Below are 19,862 nucleotides of genomic sequence, written 5' to 3'. Positions count from 1 at the left end.
CTGGAGTCTCCCCAGGGGAGTCAGGCCTCGTCTCGAGTGGGGGCATGCACGTGCGCTTTCCTTCCAGGCTGTAGCAGCAATGTCACGCTTCCCGTCGCGTGGATCAAAGGATCTGTGGTTTTCCCTCGAGGCTTTCCCTCGAGGCTTTCCCACAGGGCTGTCCCACGTGCCACCGTGGAGTGAGTCGATCCTCGGCGTGAAAGATGAGCCAGTGCAGGGCAAAGAGGTTCCTCTGGAATGGACTGAGACATCTGGGGACTCTTGGCATGGTGGTACGACCATGGAGTTCCTCTCGCCTTTCCTGTTGAGAGTGCCTCCTCTTGAGATGCGACGGGAACGCCGGGAATTCTTTCCCGTTGAAAGCAGGGAAAGGATCCCTCATCTCGAGCTACGAGGGGGAAACGGCGATCCTCTGGATGTGGGAGGGACCATCGTGCTTCCTCTCGAGTGGAGACGGGTATGGCGGTGAACTTCTTGAGTTGCAGCAAGGGTGTGAAAGACCCTTTCGAAGTTCCAGATCTTAGGTGTCATTAGTCTCCAGACGCCTCATCGGAAATAGGCCTCATCTCGCCTGGAAGGGAGAACTTCCTGGATTTTCTCGAGTTGCGGCAGGTGTTCTCGAGTTACGACGGGGACCTCAGGGACCCGCCCTTGTGGCCTCAGGAGAGGCCAGTCCCCATACGAGTTGCTAGGGGGCCTCTCGGGATACCTATCCCTTCGATACCGGGGCCAAAAACCTTGTGTGGAGTCAGGGCCGGAAACCGAGGATTCCTCTCAGGGGCTGACATGGATCTTTGGGTACTTCTGGAGTCTCCCCAGGGGAGTCAGGCCTCGTCTCGAGTGGGGGCATGCACGTGCGCTTTCCTTCCAGGCTGTAGCAGCAATGTCACGCTTCCCGTCGCGTGGATCAAAGGATCTGTGGTTTTCCCTCGAGGCTTTCCCTCGAGGCTTTCCCACAGGGCTGTCCCACGTGCCACCGTGGTGTGAGTCGATCCTCGGCGTGAAAGATGAGCCAGTGCAGGGCAAAGAGGTTCCTCTGGAATGGACTGAGACATCTGGGGGACTCTTGGCATGGTGGTACGACCATGGAGTTCCTCTCGCCTTTCCTGTTGAGAGTGCCTCCTCTTGAGATGCGACGGGTACGCCGGGAATTCTTTCCCGTTGAAAGCAGGGAAAGGATCCCTCATCTCGAGCTCCGAGGGGGATACGGGGCTCCTCTGGATGTGGGCGGGACCATCGTGCTTCCTCTCGAGTGGAGACGGGTATGACGGTGAACTTCTTGAGTTGCAGCAAGGGTGTGAAAGACCCTTTCGAAGTTCCAGAGGTTAGGTGTCATTAGTCTCCAGACGCCTCAGTGGAAATAGGCCTCATCTCGCCTGGAAGGGAGAACTTCCTGGATTTTCTCGAGTTAGGGCAGGTGTTCTCGAGATACGACGGGGACCTCAGGGACCCGCCCTGGTGGCCTCAGGAGAGGCCAGTCCCCATGCGAGTTGCTAGGGGGCCTCTCGGGATTCCTCTTCTGTCCATACCGGGGCCAAAAACCTTGTGTGGAGTCAGGGCCGGAACCGAGGATTCCTCTCAGGGGCTGACATGGATCTTTGGGTACTTCTGGAGTCTCCCCAGGGGAGTCAGGCCTCGTCTCGAGTGGGGGCATGCACGTGCGCTTTCCTTCCAGGCTGTAGCAGCAATGTCACGCTTCCCGTCGCGTGGATCAAAGGATCTGTGGTTTTCCCTCGAGGCTTTCCCTCGAGGCTTTCCCACAGGGCTGTCCCACGTGCCACCGTGGTGTGAGTCGATCCTCGGCGTGAAAGATGAGCCAGTGCAGGGCAAAGAGGTTCCTCTGGAATGGACTGAGACATCTGGGGGACTCTTGGCATGGTGGTACGACCATGGAGTTCCTCTCGCCTTTCCTGTTGAGAGTGCCTCCTCTTGAGATGCGACGGGAACGCCGGGAATTCTTTCCCGTTGAAAGCAGGGAAAGGATCCCACATCTCGAGCTACGAGGGGGAAACGGGGCTCCTCTGGATGTGGGCGGGACCATCGTGCTTCCTCTCGAGTGGAGACGGGTATGGCGGTGAACTTCTTGAGTTGCAGCAAGGGTGTGAAAGACCCTTTCGAAGTTCCAGAGGTTAGGTGTCATTAGTCTCCAGACGCCTCATCGGAAATAGGCCTCATCTCGCCTGGAAGGGAGAACTTCCTGGATTTTCTCGAGTTGCGGCAGGTGTTCTCGAGTTACGACGGGGACCTCAGGGACCCGCCCTGGTGGCCTCAGGAGAGGCCAGTCCCCATGCGAGTTGCTAGGGGGCCTCTCGGGATTCCTCTCCCGTCGATACCGGGGCCAAAAACCTTGTGTGGAGTCAGGGCCGGAACCGAGGATTCCTCTCAGGGGCTGACATGGATCTTTGGGTACTTCTGGAGTCTCCCCAGGGGAGTCAGGCCTCGTCTCGAGTGGGGGCATGCACGTGCGCTTTCCTTCCAGGCTGTAGCAGCAATGTCACGCTTCCCGTCGCGTGGATCAAAGGATCTGTGGTTTTCCCTCGAGGCTTTCCCTCGAGGCTTTCCCACAGGGCTGTCCCACGTGCCACCGTGGTGTGAGTCGATCCTCGGCGTGAAAGATGAGCCAGTGCAGGGCAAAGAGGTTCCTCTGGAATGGACTGAGACATCTGGGGGACTCTTGGCATGGTGGTACGACCATGGAGTTCCTCTCGCCTTTCCTGTTGAGAGTGCCTCCTCTTGAGATGCGACGGGAACGCCGGGAATTCTTTCCCGTTGAAAGCAGGGAAAGGATCCCACATCTCGAGGTACGAGGGGGAAACGGGGCTCCTCTGGATGTGGGCGGGACCATCGTGCTTCCTCTCGAGTGGAGACGGGTATGGCGGTGAACTTCTTGAGTTGCAGCAAGGGTGTGAAAGACCCTTTCCAAGTTCCAGAGCTTAGGTGTCATTAGTCTCCAGACGCCTCATCGGAAATAGGCCTCATCTCGCCTGGAAGGGAGAACTTCCTGGATTTTCTCGAGTCACGGCAGGTGTTCTCGAGTTACGATGGGGATTTCAGGGACCGGCCCTGGTGGCCTCAGGAGAGGCCAGTCCCCATGCGAGTTGCTTGGGGGCCTCTCGGGATTACTCTCCCGTCGATACCGGGGCCAAAAACCTTGTGTGGATTCAGGGCCAGAACCGAGGATTCCTCTCAGGGGCTGACATGGATCTTTGGGTACTTCTGGAGTCTCCCCAGGGGAGTCAGGCCTCGTCTCGAGTGCGGGCATGCACGTGCGCTTTCCTTCCAGGCTGCAGCAGCAATGTCACGCTTCCCGTCGCGTGGATCAAAGGATCTGTGGTTTTCCCTCGAGGCTTTCCCTCGAGGCTTTCCCACAGGGCTGTCCCACGTGCCACCGTGGTGTGAGTCGATCCTCGGCGTGAAAGATGAGCCAGTGCAGGGCAAAGAGGTTCCTCTGGAATGGAATGAGACTTCTGGGGGACTCTTGGCATGGTGGTACGACTATGGAGTCCCTCTCGCCTTTCCTGTTGAGAGTGCCTCCTCTTGAGATGCAACGGGAACGCCGGGAATTCTTTCCCGTTGAAAGCAGGGAAAGGATCCCTCATCTCGAGCTACGAGGGGGAAACGGGGCTCCTCTGGATGTTGGCGGGACCATCGTGCTTCCTCTCGAGTGGAGACGGGTATGGCGGTGAACTTCTTGAGTTGCAGCAAGGGTGTGAAAGACCCTTTCGAAGTCCAGAGCTTAGGTGTCATTAGTCTCCAGACGCCTCATCGGAAATAGGCCTCATCTCGCCTGGAAGGGAGAACTTCCTGGATTTTCTCGAGTTGCGGCAGGTGTTCTCGAGTTACGACGGGGACTTCAGGGACCCGCCCTGGTGGCCTCAGGAGAGGCCAGTCCCCATGCGAGTTGCTAGGGGGCCTCTCGGGATTCCTCTCCCGTCGATACCGGGGCCAAAAACCTTGTGTGGAATCAGGACCGGAACCGAGGATTCCTCTCAGGGGCTCACATGGATCTTTGGGTACTTCTGGAGTCTCCCCAGGCGAGTCAGGCCTCGTCTCGAGTGGGGGCATGCACGTGCGCTTTCCTTCAAGGCTGTAGCAGCAATGTCACGCTTCCCGTCGCGTGGATCAAACGATCTGTGGTTTTCCCTCGAGGCTTTCCCTCGAGGCTTTCCCTCAGGGCTGTCCCACGTGCCACCGCGGTGTGAGTCGATCCTCGACGTGAAAGATGAGCCAGTGCAGGGCATAGAGTTTCCTATGGAATGGACTGAGACATCTGGGGGACTCTTGGCATGGTGGTACGACCATGGAGTTCCTCTCGCCTTTCCTGTTGAGAGTGCCTCCTCTTGAGATGCGACGGGAACGCCGGGAATTCTTTCCCGTTGAAAGCAGGGAAAGGATCCCTCATCTCGAGCTACGAGGGGGAAATGGGGCTCCTCTGGATGTGGGCGGGACCATCGTGCTTCCTCTCGAGTTTAGACGGGTATGGCGGTGAACTTCTTGAGTTGCAGCAAGGGTGTGAAAGACCCTTTCGAAGTTCCAGAGCTTAGGTGTCATTAGTCTCCAGACGCCTCATCGGAAATAGGCCTCATCTCGCCTGGAAGGGAGAACTTCCTGGATTTTCTCGAGTTGCGGCAGGTGTACTCGAGTTACGACGGGGACCACAGGGACCCGCCCTTGTGGCCTCAGGAGAGGCCAGTCCCCATGCGAGTTGCTAGGGGGCCTCTCGGGATTCCTCTCCCGTCGATACCGGGGCCAAAAACCTTGTGTGGAGTCAGGGCCGGAACCGAGGATTCCTCTCAGGGGCTGACATGGACCTTTGGGTACTTCTGGAGTCTCCCCAGGGGAGTCAGGCCTCGTCTCGAGTGGGGGCATGCACGTGCGCTTTCCTTCCAGGCTGTAGCAGCAATGTCACGCTTCCCGTCGCGTGGATCAAAGGATCTGTGGTTTTCCCTCGAGGCTTTCCCTCGAGGCTTTCCCACAGGGCTGTCCCACGTGCCACCGTGGTGTGAGTCGATCCTCGGCGTGAAAGATGAGCCAGTGCAGGGCAAAGAGGTTCCTCTGGAATGGACTGAGACATCTGGGGGACTCTTGGCATGGTGGTACGACCATGGAGTTCCTCTCGCCTTTCCTGTTGAGAGTGCCTCCTCTTGAGATGCGACGGGAACGCCGGGAATTCTTTCCCGTTGAAAGCAGGGAAAGGATCCCACATCTCGAGGTACGAGGGGGAAACGGGGCTCCTCTGGATGTGGGCGGGACCATCGTGCTTCCTCTCGAGTGGAGACGGGTATGGCGGTGAACTTCTTGAGTTGCAGCAAGGGTGTGAAAGACCCTTTCGAAGTCCAGAGCTTAGGTGTCATTAGTCTCCAGACGCCTCATCGGAAATAGGCCTCATCTCGCCTGGAAGGGAGAACTTCCTGGATTTTCTCGAGTTGCGGCAGGTGTTCTCGAGTTACGACGGGGACTTCAGGGACCCGCCCTGGTGGCCTCAGGAGAGGCCAGTCCCCATGCGAGTTGCTAGGGGGCCTCTCGGGATTCCTCTCCCGTCGATACCGGGGCCAAAAACCTTGTGTGGAATCAGGACCGGAACCGAGGATTCCTCTCAGGGGCTCACATGGATCTTTGGGTACTTCTGGAGTCTCCCCAGGCGAGTCAGGCCTCGTCTCGAGTGGGGGCATGCACGTGCGCTTTCCTTCAAGGCTGTAGCAGCAATGTCACGCTTCCCGTCGCGTGGATCAAACGATCTGTGGTTTTCCCTCGAGGCTTTCCCTCGAGGCTTTCCCTCAGGGCTGTCCCACGTGCCACCGCGGTGTGAGTCGATCCTCGACGTGAAAGATGAGCCAGTGCAGGGCATAGAGTTTCCTATGGAATGGACTGAGACATCTGGGGGACTCTTGGCATGGTGGTACGACCATGGAGTTCCTCTCGCCTTTCCTGTTGAGAGTGCCTCCTCTTGAGATGCGACGGGAACGCCGGGAATTCTTTCCCGTTGAAAGCAGGGAAAGGATCCCTCATCTCGAGCTACGAGGGGGAAATGGGGCTCCTCTGGATGTGGGCGGGACCATCGTGCTTCCTCTCGAGTTTAGACGGGTATGGCGGTGAACTTCTTGAGTTGCAGCAAGGGTGTGAAAGACCCTTTCGAAGTTCCAGAGGTTAGGTGTCATTAGTCTCCAGACGCCTCATCGGAAATAGGCCTCATCTCGCCTGGAAGGGAGAACTTCCTGGATTTTCTCGAGTTGCGGCAGGTGTTCTCGAGTTACGACGGGGACCTCAGGGACCCGCCCTTGTGGCCTCAGGAGAGGCCAGTCCCCATACGAGTTGCTAGGGGGCCTCTCGGGATACCTATCCCTTCGATACCGGGGCCAAAAACCTTGTGTGGAGTCAGGGCCGGAAACCGAGGATTCCTCTCAGGGGCTGACATGGATCTTTGGGTACTTCTGGAGTCTCCCCAGGGGAGTCAGGCCTCGTCTCGAGTGGGGGCATGCACGTGCGCTTTCCTTCCAGGCTGTAGCAGCAATGTCACGCTTCCCGTCGCGTGGATCAAAGGATCTGTGGTTTTCCCTCGAGGCTTTCCCTCGAGGCTTTCCCACAGGGCTGTCCCACGTGCCACCGTGGTGTGAGTCGATCCTCGGCGTGAAAGATGAGCCAGTGCAGGGCAAAGAGGTTCCTCTGGAATGGACTGAGACATCTGGGGGACTCTTGGCATGGTGGTACGACCATGGAGTTCCTCTCGCCTTTCCTGTTGAGAGTGCCTCCTCTTGAGATGCGACGGGTACGCCGGGAATTCTTTCCCGTTGAAAGCAGGGAAAGGATCCCTCATCTCGAGCTCCGAGGGGGATACGGGGCTCCTCTGGATGTGGGCGGGACCATCGTGCTTCCTCTCGAGTGGAGACGGGTATGACGGTGAACTTCTTGAGTTGCAGCAAGGGTGTGAAAGACCCTTTCGAAGTTCCAGAGGTTAGGTGTCATTAGTCTCCAGACGCCTCAGTGGAAATAGGCCTCATCTCGCCTGGAAGGGAGAACTTCCTGGATTTTCTCGAGTTAGGGCAGGTGTTCTCGAGATACGACGGGGACCTCAGGGACCCGCCCTGGTGGCCTCAGGAGAGGCCAGTCCCCATGCGAGTTGCTAGGGGGCCTCTCGGGATTCCTCTTCTGTCCATACCGGGGCCAAAAACCTTGTGTGGAGTCAGGGCCGGAACCGAGGATTCCTCTCAGGGGCTGACATGGATCTTTGGGTACTTCTGGAGTCTCCCCAGGGGAGTCAGGCCTCGTCTCGAGTGGGGGCATGCACGTGCGCTTTCCTTCCAGGCTGTAGCAGCAATGTCACGCTTCCCGTCGCGTGGATCAAAGGATCTGTGGTTTTCCCTCGAGGCTTTCCCTCGAGGCTTTCCCACAGGGCTGTCCCACGTGCCACCGTGGTGTGAGTCGATCCTCGGCGTGAAAGATGAGCCAGTGCAGGGCAAAGAGGTTCCTCTGGAATGGACTGAGACATCTGGGGGACTCTTGGCATGGTGGTACGACCATGGAGTTCCTCTCGCCTTTCCTGTTGAGAGTGCCTCCTCTTGAGATGCGACGGGAACGCCGGGAATTCTTTCCCGTTGAAAGCAGGGAAAGGATCCCACATCTCGAGGTACGAGGGGGAAACGGGGCTCCTCTGGATGTGGGCGGGACCATCGTGCTTCCTCTCGAGTGGAGACGGGTATGGCGGTGAACTTCTTGAGTTGCACCAAGGGTGTGAAAGACCCTTTCGAAGTTCCAGAGGTTAGGTGTCATTAGTCTCCAGACGCCTCATCGGAAATAGGCCTCATCTCGCCTGGAAGGGAGAACTTCCTGGATTTTCTCGAGTTGCGGCAGGTGTTCTCGAGTTACGACGGGGACCTCAGGGACCCGCCCTGGTGGCCTCAGGAGAGGCCAGTCCCCATGCGAGTTGCTAGGGGGCCTCTCGGGATTCCTCTCCCGTCGATACCGGGGCCAAAAACGTTGTGTGGAGTCAGGGCCAAAACCGAGGATTCCTCTCAGGGGCTGACATGGATCTTTGGGTACTTCTGGAGTCTCCCCAGGGGAGTCAGGCCTCGTCTCGAGTGGGGGCATGCACGTGCGCTTTCCTTCCAGGCTGTAGCAGCAATGTCACGCTTCCCGTCGTGTGGATCAAAGGATCTGTGGTTTTCCCTCGAGGCTTTCCCTCGAGGCTTTCCCACAGGGCTGTCCCACGTGCCACCGTGGTGTGAGTCGATCCTCGGCGTGAAAGATGAGCCAGTGCAGGGCAAAGAGGTTCCTCTGGAATGGACTGAGACATCTGGGGGACTCTTGGCATGGTGGTACGACCATGGAGTTCCTCTCGCCTTTCCTGTTGAGAGTGCCTCCTCTTGAGATGCGACGGGAACGCCGGGAATTCTTTCCCGTTGAAAGCAGGGAAAGGATCCCACATCTCGAGCTACGAGGGGGAAACGGGGCTCCTCTGGATGTGGGCGGGACCATCGTGCTTCCTCTCGAGTGGAGACGGGTATGGCGGTGAACTTCTTGAGTTGCAGCAAGGGTGTGAAAGACCCTTTCGAAGTTCCAGAGGTTAGGTGTCATTAGTCTCCAGACGCCTCATCGGAAATAGGCCTCATCTCGCCTGGAAGGGAGAACTTCCTGGATTTTCTCGAGTTGCGGCAGGTGTTCTCCAGTTAGGACGGGGACCTCAGGGACCCGCCCTGGTGGCCTCAGGAGAGGCCAGTCCCCATGCGAGTTGCTAGGGGGCCTCTCGGGATTCCTCTCCCGTCGATACCGGGGCCAAAAACCTTGTGTGGAGTCAGGGCCGGAACCGAGGATTCCTCTCAGGGGCTGACATGGATCTTTGGGTACTTCTGGAGTCTCCCCAGGGGAGTCAGGCCTCGTCTCGAGTGGGGGCATGCACGTGCGCTTTCCTTCCAGGCTGTAGCAGCAATGTCACGCTTCCCGTCGCGTGGATCAAAGGATCTGTGGTTTTCCCTCGAGGCTTTCCCTCGAGGCTTTCCCACAGGGCTGTCCCACGTGCCACCGTGGTGTGAGTCGATCCTCGGCGTGAAAGATGAGCCAGTGCAGGGCAAAGAGGTTCCTCTGGAATGGACTGAGACATCTGGGGGACTCTTGGCATGGTGGTACGACCATGGAGTTCCTCTCGCCTTTCCTGTTGAGAGTGCCTCCTCTTGAGATGCGACGGGAACGCCGGGAATTCTTTCCCGTTGAAAGCAGGGAAAGGATCCCACATCTCGAGGTACGAGGGGGAAACGGGGCTCCTCTGGATGTGGGCGGGACCATCGTGCTTCCTCTCGAGTGGAGACGGGTATGGCGGTGAACTTCTTGAGTTGCAGCAAGGGTGTGAAAGACCCTTTCCAAGTTCCAGAGCTTAGGTGTCATTAGTCTCCAGACGCCTCATCGGAAATAGGCCTCATCTCGCCTGGAAGGGAGAACTTCCTGGATTTTCTCGAGTCACGGCAGGTGTTCTCGAGTTACGATGGGGATTTCAGGGACCGGCCCTGGTGGCCTCAGGAGAGGCCAGTCCCCATGCGAGTTGCTTGGGGGCCTCTCGGGATTACTCTCCCGTCGATACCGGGGCCAAAAACCTTGTGTGGATTCAGGGCCAGAACCGAGGATTCCTCTCAGGGGCTGACATGGATCTTTGGGTACTTCTGGAGTCTCCCCAGGGGAGTCAGGCCTCGTCTCGAGTGCGGGCATGCACGTGCGCTTTCCTTCCAGGCTGCAGCAGCAATGTCACGCTTCCCGTCGCGTGGATCAAAGGATCTGTGGTTTTCCCTCGAGGCTTTCCCTCGAGGCTTTCCCACAGGGCTGTCCCACGTGCCACCGTGGTGTGAGTCGATCCTCGGCGTGAAAGATGAGCCAGTGCAGGGCAAAGAGGTTCCTCTGGAATGGAATGAGACTTCTGGGGGACTCTTGGCATGGTGGTACGACTATGGAGTCCCTCTCGCCTTTCCTGTTGAGAGTGCCTCCTCTTGAGATGCAACGGGAACGCCGGGAATTCTTTCCCGTTGAAAGCAGGGAAAGGATCCCTCATCTCGAGCTACGAGGGGGAAACGGGGCTCCTCTGGATGTTGGCGGGACCATCGTGCTTCCTCTCGAGTGGAGACGGGTATGGCGGTGAACTTCTTGAGTTGCAGCAAGGGTGTGAAAGACCCTTTCGAAGTCCAGAGCTTAGGTGTCATTAGTCTCCAGACGCCTCATCGGAAATAGGCCTCATCTCGCCTGGAAGGGAGAACTTCCTGGATTTTCTCGAGTTGCGGCAGGTGTTCTCGAGTTACGACGGGGACTTCAGGGACCCGACCTGGTGGCCTCAGGAGAGGCCAGTCCCCATGCGAGTTGCTAGGGGGCCTCTCGGGATTCCTCTCCCGTCGATACCGGGGCCAAAAACCTTGTGTGGAATCAGGACCGGAACCGAGGATTCCTCTCAGGGGCTCACATGGATCTTTGGGTACTTCTGGAGTCTCCCCAGGCGAGTCAGGCCTCGTCTCGAGTGGGGGCATGCACGTGCGCTTTCCTTCAAGGCTGTAGCAGCAATGTCACGCTTCCCGTCGCGTGGATCAAACGATCTGTGGTTTTCCCTCGAGGCTTTCCCTCGAGGCTTTCCCTCAGGGCTGTCCCACGTGCCACCGCGGTGTGAGTCGATCCTCGACGTGAAAGATGAGCCAGTGCAGGGCATAGAGTTTCCTATGGAATGGACTGAGACATCTGGGGGACTCTTGGCATGGTGGTACGACCATGGAGTTCCTCTCGCCTTTCCTGTTGAGAGTGCCTCCTCTTGAGATGCGACGGGAACGCCGGGAATTCTTTCCCGTTGAAAGCAGGGAAAGGATCCCTCATCTCGAGCTACGAGGGGGAAATGGGGCTCCTCTGGATGTGGGCGGGACCATCGTGCTTCCTCTCGAGTTTAGACGGGTATGGCGGTGAACTTCTTGAGTTGCAGCAAGGGTGTGAAAGACCCTTTCGAAGTTCCAGAGCTTAGGTGTCATTAGTCTCCAGACGCCTCATCGGAAATAGGCCTCATCTCGCCTGGAAGGGAGAACTTCCCGGATTTTCTCGCGTTGCGGCAGGTGTACTCGAGTTACGACGGGGACCCCAGGGACCCGCCCTTGTGGCCTCAGGAGAGGCCAGTCCCCATGCGAGTTGCTAGGGGGCCTCTCGGGATTCCTCTCCCGTCGATACCGGGGCCAAAAACCTTGTCAGGAGTCAGGGCCAGAACCGAGGATTCCTCTCAGGGGCAGACATGGATCTTTGGGTACTTCTGGAGTCTCCCCAGGGGAGTCAGGCCTCGTCTCGAGTGGGGGCATGCACGTACGCTTTCCTTCCAGGCTGTAGCAGCAATGTCACGCTTCCCGTCGCGTGGATCAAAGGATCTGTGGTTTTCCATCGAGGCTTTCCCTCGAGGCTTTCCCACAGGGCTGTCCCACGTGCCACCGTGGAGTGAGTCGATCCTCGGCGTGAAAGATGAGCCAGTGCAGGGCAAAGAGGTTCCTCTGGAATGGAATGAGACTTCTGGGGGACTCTTGGCATGGTGGTACGACTATGGAGTCCCTCTCGCCTTTCCTGTTGAGAGTGCCTCCTCTTGAGATGCGACGGGAACGCCGGGAATTCTTTCCCGTTGAAAGCAGGGAAAGGATCCCTCATCTCGAGCTACGAGGGGGAAACGGGGCTCCTCTGGATGTTGGCGGGACCATCGTGCTTCCTCTCGAGTGGAGACGGGTATGGCGGTGAACTTCTTGAGTTGCAGCAAGGGTGTGAAAGACCCTTTCGAAGTCCAGAGCTTAGGTGTCATTAGTCTCCAGACGCCTCATCGGAAATAGGCCTCATCTCGCCTGGAAGGGAGAACTTCCTGGATTTTCTCGAGTTGCGGCAGGTGTTCTCGAGTTACGACGGGGACCTCAGGGACCGGCCCTGGTGGCCTCAGGAGAGGCCAGTCCCCATGCGAGTTGCTAGGGGGCCTCTCGAGATTCCTCTCCCGTCGATACCGGGGCCAAAAACCTTGTGTGGAGTCAGGGCCAGAACCGAGGATTCCTCTCAGGGGCTGACATGGATCTTTGGGTACTTCTGGAGTCTCCCCAGGGGAGTCAGACCTCGTCTCGAGTGGGGGCATGCACGTGCGCTTTCCTTCCAGGCTGTAGCAGCAATGTCACGCTTCCCATCGCGTGGATCAAAGGATCTGTGGTTTTCCCTCGAGTCTTTCCCTCGAGGCTTTCCCACAGGGCTGTCCCACGTGCAACCGTGGTGTGAGTCGATCCTCAGCGTGAAAGATGAGCCAGTGCAGGGCAAAGAGGTTCCTCTGGAATGGACTGAGACATCTGGGGGACTCTTGGCATGGTGGTACGACCATGGAGTTCCTCTCGCCTTTCCTGTTGAGAGTGCCTCCTCTTGAGATGCGACGGGAACGCCGGGAATTCTTTCCCGTTGAAAGCAGGGAAAGGATCCCTCATCTCGAGCTACGAGGGGGAAACGGGGATCCTCTGGATGTGGGCGGGACCATCGTGCTTCCTCTCGAGTGGAGATGGGTATGGCGGTGAACTTCTTGAGTTGCAGCAAGGGTGTGAAAGACCCTTTCGAAGTCCAGAGCTTAGGTGTCATTAGTCTCCAGACGCCTCATCGGAAATAGGCCTCATCTCGCCTGGAAGGGAGAACTTCCTGGATTTTCTCGAGTTGCGGCAGGTGTTCTCGAGTTACGACGGGGACCTCAGGGACCCGCCCTGGTGGCCTCAGGAGAGGCCAGTCCCCATGCGAGTTGCTAGGGGGCCTCTCGGGATTCCTCTCCCGTCGATACCGGGGCCAAAAACCTTGTGTGGAGTCAGGGCCGGAACCGAGGATTCCTCTCAGGGGCTCACATGGATCTTTGGGTACGTCTGGAGTCTCCCAAGGCGAGTCAGGCCTCGTCTCGAGTGGGGGCATGCACGTGCGCTTTCCTTCCAGGCTGTAGCAGCAATGTCACGCTTCCCGTCGCGTGGATCAAAGGATCTGTGGTTTTCCCTCGAGGCTTTCCCTCGAGGCTTTCCCACAGGGCTGTCCCACGTGCCACCGTGGTGTGAGTCGATCCTCGGCATGAAAGATGAGCCAGTGCAGGGCAAAGAGGTTCCTCTGGAATGGACTGAGACATCTGGGGGACTCTTGGCATGGTGGTACGACCATGGAGTTCCTCTCGCCTTTCCTGTTGAGAGTGCCTCCTCTTGAGATGCGACGGGAACGCCGGGAATTCTTTCCCGTTGAAAGCAGGGAAAGGATCCCTCAATTCGAGCTACGAGGGGGAAATGGGGCTCCTCTGGATGTGGGCGGGACCATCGTGCTTCCTCTCGAGTTTAGACGGGTATGGCGGTGAACTTCTTGAGTTGCAGCAAGGGTGTGAAAGACCCTTTCGAAGTTCCAGAGCTTAGGTGTCATTAGTCTCCAGACGCCTCATCGGAAATAGGCCTCATCTCGCCTGGAAGGGAGGACTTCCTGGATTTTCTCGAGTTGCGGCAGGTGTACTCGAGTTACGACGGGGACCCCAGGGACCCGCCCTTGTGGCCTCAGGAGAGGCCAGTCCCCATGCGAGTTGCTAGGGGGCCTCTCGGGATTCCTCTCCCGTCGATACCGGGGCCAAAAACCTTGTGTGGAGTCAGGGCCGGAACCGAGGATTCCTCTCAGGGGCTGACATGGATCTGTGGGTACTTCTGGAGTCTCCCCAGGGGAGTCAGGCCTCGTCTCGAGTGGGGGCATGCACGTGCGCTTTCCTTCCAGGCTGTAGCAGCAATGTCACGCTTCCCGTCGCGTGGATCAAAGGATCTGTGGTTTTCCCTAGAGGCTTTCCCTCGAGGCTTTCCCACAGAGCTGTCCCACGTGCCACCGTGGTGTGAGTCGATCCTCGGCGTGAAAGATGAGCCAGTGCAGGGCAAAGAGGTTCCTCTGGAATGGACTGAGACATCTGGGGGACTCTTGGCATGGTGGTACAACCATGGAGTTCCTCCCGCCTTTCCTGTTGAGAGTGCCTCCTCTTGAGATGCGACGGGAACGCCGGGAATTCTTTCCCGTTGAAAGCAGGGAAAGGATCCCTCATCTCGAGCTACGAGGGGGAAACGGGGCTCCTCTGGATGTGGGCGGGACCATCGTGCTTCCTCTCGAGTGGAGACGGGTATGGCGGTGAACTTCTTGAGTTGCAGCAAGGATGTGAAAGACCCTTTCGAAGTTCCAGAGGTGAGGTGTCATTAGTCTCCAGACGCCTCATCGGAAATAGGCCTCATCTCGCCTGGAAGGGAGATCTTCCTGGATTTTCTCGAGTTGCGGCAAGTGTTCTCGAGTTACGACGGGGACCTCAGGGACCCGCCCTGGTGGCCTCAGGAGAGGCCAGTCCCCATGCGAGTTGCTAGGGGCCTCTCGGGATTCCTCTCCCGTCGATACCGGGGCCAAAAACCTTGTGTGGAGTCAGGGCCGGAACCGAGGATTCCTCTCAGGGGCTGACATGGATCTTTGGGTACTTCTGGCGTCTCGCCAGGGGAGTCAGGCCTCGTCTCGAGTGGGGGCATGCACGTGCGCTTTCCTTCCAGGCTGTAGCAGCAATGTCACGCTTCCCGTCGCGTGGATCAAAGGATCTGTGGTTTTCCCTCGAGGCTTTCCCTCGAGGCTTTCCCACAGGGCTGTCCCACGTGCCACCGTGGTGTGAGTCGATCCTCGGCATGAATGATGAGCCAGTGTAGGGCAAAGAGGTTCCTCTGGAATGGACTGAGACATCTGGGGGACTCTTGGCATGGTGGTAGGACCATGGAGTTCCTCCCGCCTTTCCTGTTGAGAGTGCCTCCTCTTGAGATGCGACGGGAACGCCGGGAATTCTTTCCCGTTGAAAGCAGGGAAAGGATCCCTCATCTCGAGCTACGAGGGGGAAACGGGGCTCCTCTGGATGTGGGCGGGACCATCGTGCTTCCTCTCGAGTGGAGACGGGTATGGCGGTGAACTTCTTGAGTTGCAGCAAGGGTGTGAAAGACCCTTTCGAAGTTCCAGAGGTTAGGTGGCATTATTCTCCAGACGCCTCATGGGAAATAGGCCTCATCTCGCCTGGAAGGGAGAACTTCCTGGATTTTCTCGAGCTGCGGCTGGTGTTCTCGAGTTACGACGGGGACCTCAGGGACCCGCCCTGGTGGCCTCAGGAGAGGCCAGTCCCCATGCGAGTTGCTAGGGGGCCTCTCGGGATTCCTCTCCCATCGATACCGGGGCCAAAATCCTTGTGTGGAGTCAGGGCCGGAACCGAGGATTCCTCTCAGGGGCTGACATGGGTCTTTGGGTACTTCTGGAGTCTCCCCAGGGGAGTCAGGCCTCGTCTCGAGTGGGGGCATGCACATGCGCTTTCCTTCCAGGCTGTAGCAGCAATGTCACGCTTCCCCTCGCGAGGATCAAAGGATCTGTGGTTTTCCCTCGAGGCTTTCCCACAGGGCTGTCCCACGTGCCACCGTGGTGTGAGTCGATCCTCGGCATGAAAGATGAGCCAGTGCAAGGCAAAGAGGTTCCTCTGGAATGGACTGAGACATCTGGGGGACTCTTGGCATGGTGGTACGACCATGGAGTTCCTCTCGCCTTTCCTGTTGAGAGTGCCTCCTCTTGAGATGCGACGGGAACGCCGGGAATTCTTTCCCGTTGAAAGCAGGGAAAGGATCCCTCATCTCGAGCTACGAGGGGGAAACGGGGCTCCTCTGGATGTGGGCGGGACCATCGTGCTTCCTCTCGAGTGGAGACGGGTATGGCGGTGAACTTCTTGAGTTGCAGCAAGGGTGTGAAAGACCCTTTCGAAGTTCCAGAGGTGAGGTGTCATTAGTCTCCAGACGCCTCATCGGAAATAGGCCTCATCTCGCCTGGAAGGGAGATCTTCCTGGATTTTCTCGAGTTGCGGCAAGTGTTCTCGAGTTACGACGGGGACCTCAGGGACCCGCCCTGGTGGCCTCAGGAGAGGCCAGTCCCCATGCGAGTTGCTAGGGGGCCTCTCGGGATTCCTCTCCCGTCGATACCGGGGCCAAAAACCTTGTGTGGAGTCAGGGCCAGAACCGAGGATTCCTCTCAGGGGCTGACATGGATCTGTGGGTACTTCTGGAGTCTCCCCAGGGGAGTCAGGCCTCGTCTCGAGTGGGGGCATGCACGTGCGCTTTCCTTCCAGGCTGTAGCAGCAATGTCACGCTTCCCGTCGCGTGGATCAAAGGATCTGTGGTTTTCCCTAGAGGCTTTCCCTCGAGGCTTTCCCACAGAGCTGTCCCACGTGCCACCGTGGTGTGAGTCGATCCTCGGCGTGAAAGATGAGCCAGTGCAGGGCAAAGAGGTTCCTCTGGAATGGACTGAGACATCTGGGGGACTCTTGGCATGGTGGTACAACCATGGAGTTCCTCCCGCCTTTCCTGTTGAGAGTGCCTCCTCTTGAGATGCGACGGGAACGCCGGGAATTCTTTCCCGTTGAAAGCAGGGAAAGGATCCCTCATCTCGAGCTACGAGGGGGAAACGGGGCTCCTCTGGATGTGGGCGGGACCATCGTGCTTCCTCTCGAGTGGAGACGGGTATGGCGGTGAACTTCTTGAGTTGCAGCAAGGATGTGAAAGACCCTTTCGAAGTTCCAGAGGTGAGGTGTCATTAGTCTCCAGACGCCTCATCGGAAATAGGCCTCATCTCGCCTGGAAGGGAGATCTTCCTGGATTTTCTCGAGTTGCGGCAAGTGTTCTCGAGTTACGACGGGGACCTCAGGGACCCGCCCTGGTGGCCTCAGGAGAGGCCAGTCCCCATGCGAGTTGCTAGGGGCCTCTCGGGATTCCTCTCCCGTCGATACCGGGGCCAAAAACCTTGTGTGGAGTCAGGGCCGGAACCGAGGATTCCTCTCAGGGGCTGACATGGATCTTTGGGTACTTCTGGCGTCTCGCCATAGGAGTCAGGCCTCGTCTCGAGTGGGGGCATGCACGTGCGCTTTCCTTCCAGGCTGTAGCAGCAATGTCACGCTTCCCGTCGCGTGGATCAAAGGATCTGTGGTTTTCCCTCGAGGCTTTCCCTCGAGGCTTTCCCACAGGGCTGTCCCACGTGCCACCGTGGTGTGAGTCGATCCTCGGCATGAATGATGAGCCAGTGTAGGGCAAAGAGGTTCCTCTGGAATGGACTGAGACATCTGGGGGACTCTTGGCATGGTGGTAGGACCATGGAGTTCCTCCCGCCTTTCCTGTTGAGAGTGCCTCCTCTTGAGATGCGACGGGAACGCCGGGAATTCTTTCCCGTTGAAAGCAGGGAAAGGATCCCTCATCTCGAGCTACGAGGGGGAAACGGGGCTCCTCTGGATGTGGGCGGGACCATCGTGCTTCCTCTCGAGTGGAGACGGGTATGGCGGTGAACTTCTTGAGTTGCAGCAAGGGTGTGAAAGACCCTTTCGAAGTTCCAGAGGTTAGGTGGCATTATTCTCCAGACGCCTCATGGGAAATAGGCCTCATCTCGCCTGGAAGGGAGAACTTCCTGGATTTTCTCGAGCTGCGGCTGGTGTTCTCGAGTTACGACGGGGACCTCAGGGACCCGCCCTGGTGGCCTCAGGAGAGGCCAGTCCCCATGCGAGTTGCTAGGGGGCCTCTCGGGATTCCTCTCCCATCGATACCGGGGCCAAAATCCTTGTGTGGAGTCAGGGCCGGAACCGAGGATTCCTCTCATGGGCTGACATGGGTCTTTGGGTACTTCTGGAGTCTCCCCAGGGGAGTCAGGCCTCGTCTCGAGTGGGGGCATGCACATGCGCTTTCCTTCCAGGCTGTAGCAGCAATGTCACGCTTCCCCTCGCGAGGATCAAAGGATCTGTGGTTTTCCCTCGAGGCTTTCCCTCGAGGCTTTCCCACAGGGCTGTCCCACGTGCCACCGTGGTGTGAGTCGATCCTCGGCATGAAAGATGAGCCAGTGCAAGGCAAAGAGGTTCCTCTGGAATGGACTGAGACATCTGGGGGACTCTTGGCATGGTGGTACGACCATGGAGTTCCTCTCGCCTTTCCTGTTGAGAGTGCCTCCTCTTGAGATGCGACGGGAACGCCGGGAATTCTTTCCCGTTGAAAGCAGGGAAAGGATCCCTCATCTCGAGCTACGAGGGGGAAACGGGGCTCCTCTGGATGTGGGCGGGACCATCGTGCTTCCTCTCGAGTGGAGACGGGTATGGCGGTGAACTTCTTGAGTTGCAGCAAGGGTGTGAAAGACCCTTTCGAAGTTCCAGAGGTTAGGTTTCTTTAGTCTCCAGACGCCTCATCGGAAATAGGCCTCATCTCGCCTGGAAGGGAGAACTTCCTGGATTTTCTCGAGTTGCGGCAGGTGTTCTCGAGTTACGACGGGGACCTCAGGGACCCGCCCTGGTGGCCTCAGTAGAGGCCAGTCCCCATGCGAGTTGCTAGGGGGCCTCTCGGGATTCCTCTCCCGTCGATACCGGGGCCAAAAACCTTGTGTGGAGTCAGGGCCGTAACCCAGGATTCCTCTCAGGGGCTGACATGGATCTTTGGGTACTTCTGGAGTCTCCCCAGGGGAGTCAGGCCTCGCCTCGAGTGGGGGCATGCACGTGCGCTTTCCTTCCAGGCTGTAGCAGCAATGTCACGCTTCCCGTTGCGTGGATCAAAGGATCTGTGGTTTTCCCTCGAGGCTTTCCCTCGAGGCTTTCCCACAGGGCTGTCCCACGTGCCACCGTGGTGTGAGTCGATCCTCGGCGTGAAAGATGAGCCAGTGCAGGGCAAAGAGGTTCCTCTGGAATGGACTGAGACATCTGGGGGACTCTTGGCATGGTGGAACGACCATGGAGTTCCTCTCGCCTTTCCTGTTGAGAGTGCCTCCTCTTGAGATGCAACGGGTATGCCGGGAATTCTTTCCCGTTGAAAGCAGGGAAAGGATCCCACATCTCGAGCTACGATGGGGAAACGGGGCTCCTCTGGATGTGGGCGGGACCATCGTGCTTCCTCTCGAGTGGAGACGGGTATGGCGGTGAACTTCTTGAGTTGCAGCAAGGGTGTGAAAGACCCTTTCGAAGTTCCAGAGGTTAGGTGTCATTAGTCTCCAGACGCCTCATCGGAATTAGGCCTCATCTCGCCTGGAAGGGAGAACTTCCTGGATTTTCTCGAGTTGCGGCAGGTGTTCTCGAGTTACGACGGGGACCTCAGGGACCCGCCCTGGTGGCCTCAGGAGAGGCCAGTCCCCATGCGAGTTGCTAGGGGGCCTCTCGGGATTCCTCTCCCGTCGATACCGGGGCCAAAAACCTTGTGTGGAGTCAGGGCCAGAACCGAGGATTCCTCTCAGGGGCTGACATGGATCTTTGGGTATTTCTGGAGTCTCCCCAGGGGAGTCAGGCCTCGTCTCGAGTGGGGGCATGCACGTGCACTTTCCTTCCAGGCTGTAGCAGCAATGTCACGATTCCCGTCGCGTGGATCAAAGGATCTGTGGTTTTCCCTCGAGGCTTTCCCTCGAGGCTTTCCCACAGGGCTGTCCCACGTGCCACCGTGGTGTGAGTCGATCCTCGGCGTGAAAGATGAGCCAGTGCAGGGCAAAGAGGTTCCTCTGGAATGGACTGAGACATCTGGGGGACTCTTGGCATGGTGGTACGACCATGGAGTTCCTCTCGCCTTTCCTGTTGAGAGTGCCTCCTCTTGAGATGCGACGGAAACGCCGGGAATTCTTTCCCGTTGAAAGCAGGGAAAGGATCCGTCATCTCGAGCTACGAGGGGGAAACGGGGCTCCTCTGGATGTGGGCGGGACCATCGTGCTTCCTCTCGAGTGGAGACGGGTATGGCGGTGAACTTCTTGAGTTGCAGCAAGGGTGTGAAAGACCCTTTCGAAGTTCCAGAGGTTAGGTGTCATTAGTCTCCAGACGCCTCATCGGAAATAGGCCTTATCTCGCCTGGAAGGGAGAA

Source organism: Capricornis sumatraensis, chromosome X (genome assembly GCF_032405125.1).
Source record: "Capricornis sumatraensis isolate serow.1 chromosome X, serow.2, whole genome shotgun sequence".
In the NCBI taxonomy this organism is placed as follows: domain Eukaryota; kingdom Metazoa; phylum Chordata; class Mammalia; order Artiodactyla; family Bovidae; genus Capricornis; species Capricornis sumatraensis.
Note: the sequence above shows the minus strand (reverse complement) of the source record.